This window comes from Marmota flaviventris, chromosome 11 (genome assembly GCF_047511675.1).
Source record: "Marmota flaviventris isolate mMarFla1 chromosome 11, mMarFla1.hap1, whole genome shotgun sequence".
NCBI lineage: Eukaryota > Metazoa > Chordata > Mammalia > Rodentia > Sciuridae > Marmota > Marmota flaviventris.
In genome coordinates, this window is record NC_092508.1 from 110,826,603 (window position 1) to 110,830,412 (window position 3,810).

Here is a 3,810-nt window from a genome sequence, read left to right on the forward strand (position 1 = left end):
TTAGACATTCCTCACTTTGAGTCATTTTCATTCAGATCTAGAGGACCTTTCAGAAGGACAGACCACTGATTCCCTGTAATTTAAAGGAGAGAGCCACATTATGCAGCACTCTCATTTGAATTATGTAAGACTTAGAGATAAGCATTTTCTCTCTGTGATAAGAATGGAGGCCCACATTAGCCATAGAACTATTTCCTTGAAAGAGTTCTCATTTGCACGCTGAGCAGCTGCTAGGAAAAACATGTGCAGCAGTCCAGGATCTAAAGTAAGCCAGACTCCCAAGCTTCAAGGCAAAGACTTGAAGGTACAGCCACCGAGGAAGGCTGGACATGTATCAGACATCAACATTAGTTATGCTTTTAATCTCAAGGGTTAGACCCATTTGTTCCATGATTCTGCTGAGATCCCTATCAAACCAGAATGGGAACGTTATTGAGTATGCAATGCAACAGGAAGTCACAAATGTGAGTCATTTAGGGTAACAACTTTTCCTACTTAAAAACCAGAGCAGCCAGTGGAAAGGAAATCATTTATGTAATATCAGATCAGTAAAACTGTCCCACTCAGGAGCAAGCAGCTCCCTCACTTGTGTGCCAGCCAGGATTTCCATTGTATCTCCTGTGTGGCTAGGTACAGAGGCTCGAGCCTGAGAGAGCCTGAGAGCTCAAGGGACCTGGTACATGCAGCATCACAGTCACTAACAGGCCAATTATCACATTTTCTCTTTTCTTCCTTTTGCAGAAATTGCAGAATATTCTCCTAAAAATATAAAAAGGACAAAGGTGAGCAGTCCAAGAGTGAAGAACCTGCCAAAACATTCAACAGGAAGGCACTGATCAGAGTTTGGTTCACAGGAAACAAACAGAATGGGCAGACAGCAAGGGGCTCCAGAGGGTGGAAAGGAAAACCAAGTCCATGGGCCAAGTGGACAGTCACAAAGTCGGAGTTGAAGTCAGTCATGATGAACCAAGGGCAAGAGCAAGTGGGAACTCAAGGGCAAAACATGAGGTCTGAAGCAGAAAGAGAGATGTGTAGGCAATCAGAGACTGGGCAGGGGGGCCAGAGTTCTTGAGGTTTTATAGGCACATCAGTCTTTTCTTCATACACAGGATATGGGAAGATAATATGATTGTATAAAATATCAAAAATTCCTGAAGAGTGTGAACAGAAAAGGTTTGGAAAGGTTTATCCAGGAAGGGGTTGTCAGTCTGTATAGCCATTCAAAATCAATAATACTATGTTGTTACAAAGTCTGCAACATCAGTTCTCCAACTTGTTCACATACCAAGGCATAAGTGAGAAGATAATTGTGACAGTGAGTTTTATTTATCAACATGACTGGGCCAAAGGGTGCCCAGATATTTGGTCAGACATTATTCTGGATGTTTTTGTGAGTGTGTTTCAGATGAGTAAAGCAAATTGTTTATCCTAAGGTGACCTTGTCCAAGCACTGGAAGACTTGAGCAGTAAGTACAAAAGTCTGACCCTCCCCCAAATAAGGGAATTCCCCATGGCTTACCATTTTCAAATTAGGACATTGACTTTTTCCTGCCTTCAGACCTAACAGAAGTATCAGCCTTCTGACTCATCCTGCAGATCCTGAAACTTGTCAGCCTCCATAATCTCATAGTTTAATTCCTTATACTAATCTCCCTTTTCTGTCCCCCAAATTATGTTTTCTGAAGCACTCTAATATAATACTTTCCAGCTCTAGAGAGATTTAATGACCACCACAAGGTCACATGAGGATTAATGTCAGAGAAGACCTTGAGCTCCCATCTTGTAACTTCAAGCTATGTGGATTTGTTCTTCCCAAAGCTGTTGGGATCATGAACAGATAACTTCATTTTCTTAACTAGTGGATTTTGCTTTTTGGAAAAGTTTTTAGATTTACAGAGAAATTGACTATATAGTGGAGAGAGTTCCCATGTACCCTCCCACACATTTTCCTCTATTATTAGCATTTTACCTTGTATGATACATTTGCTAAAATTAATGAACCAATAATGGTACATTATTAATTAAAGTTCATGCTTTATTCAGATTTCTTAGTTTCTACCTAATGTTCTATTCTCAGATCTCATCTAGGAAATCATAGTCCATTTAGCTGTTGTGCCTCCTTAAGATTTGCTTGACTTTGTCAGTTTCTCAGACTTTCCTTGCTTTTTATGACCTTGAGAACTTGGAGGGGTTCTGGCCAGGTATATTGCAGGATGCTCTTCTATTGGAATTTTCTTGGTGTTTTTCTATAACTTACAGACAGGGGTGCTTGGCTTTTAAGAGGAAGATTACAAAATAAAGTCCCATTTGTACTGCATTATATCAGAGGTACAAACAATTGGCATGATATATGTCTGCTGATGTTGACATTGACAATCTGACTAAGGCAGTGTTTGTTGGATTTCTCCACTGTGTGATTATTGCTTTTCTCCCCTTTTGCATAGTATACGCCTTAAAAGAAAGTCACTCTGTGCATCCCATTCTTCAGAGTGAAGAGTTATGCTTCTCTATCTTTAGGGTGGAAAATCTACACAACTTATTCGGAATTTCTCTGCAGAGGAGAATGGTTTCTTCTCACACATTTACTAATGCATTCAATAATTTACACCAATATGAATTAATAAACATATTATGCTTTGGGTTGTGATCCAACACTACTTTATTATTTTGTTGTTCACATTGTTTGGGTGTGGCCCCTGGGAGATCCTTCAGTTGGTTCCTGTGCCCCCTTACATACCTCACTAATGAATTATTGTTTTTGATTTGGGCCCTTTCTTTACTTTCTGATATTACAAGATGCTTCAGGTTCATCTTATATATTTCCTGCCCCAGTCTTAGAATCGATCATTTTCCCAAGGAGACTTGATTTCTTTTATTGAAGACTGATTTTAAAAACCAAGATCTGGGCACTAGATACCTTCATCACTCCTGGGTTATTTCTGTGGGGCTCTCTCAGCTGACAGAACAAAAACATTGTGTATTCTAACATCTATAAATATTTCCATAGACAAACATTTATTTCCATATTAAGTTACATGTTATTTCTTACTGATGTCTCCAACTTTGTTACCAAATGAATTATTCTGACCTCTTTCTCTCACTTATCAGTGCATTCCTGCTGCAATAGTGAGGAACCTGGATCTCACTATCGGGATTCTCTTAACTGACTAGTTTTAATATACATGTACAGCAATGTCAGAATTGTTAACCTGTAGCAAGTCTAGTTGATAATCCATAATACTTATGTGCAGTACCTTTCACCTTTAATCTTAAGTCTCTGTTCATTTCCAAAACTACATAGGTTCATACTCCAACCTCCGTTTCATCTACATCACTGACATTCTTCCAACCATTTGTAAAATAGTCAGTCTCTTGACGTACTATACATTCTTTCCTGAAATCCCTGAGCTTCCTAAATTGTTTTTTTTAATATTCATACATTAAGGTTCACTTTTGTGCTACGAAATTCTGAATTTTGACCTTAGTATGATGTCATATCCAATGTTACAGCACCCTATAGAATAGTTCACCCCCTAAAAATTCCCTGTGCTTCACCCATTCATTTCTCACTAACTCCTCACTGGAAATCACTGATGCTTTTAGTGTTTCTATAGTTTTGCCTTTTCCAGGGTGTCATGTAGCTAGAATAAAGTAGTTTGTAGCTTTCTTGGGTAGAATTACTTCATTTAATGACATGTACTTGTTTTCCCAATCTCTTCATTGCTTAGTATCTCATTTCTTACAAATGAAAAAAACTCCATTTTTATGGATGTACCACAGTGATGTACCCATTCACTTATTGAAGGACAT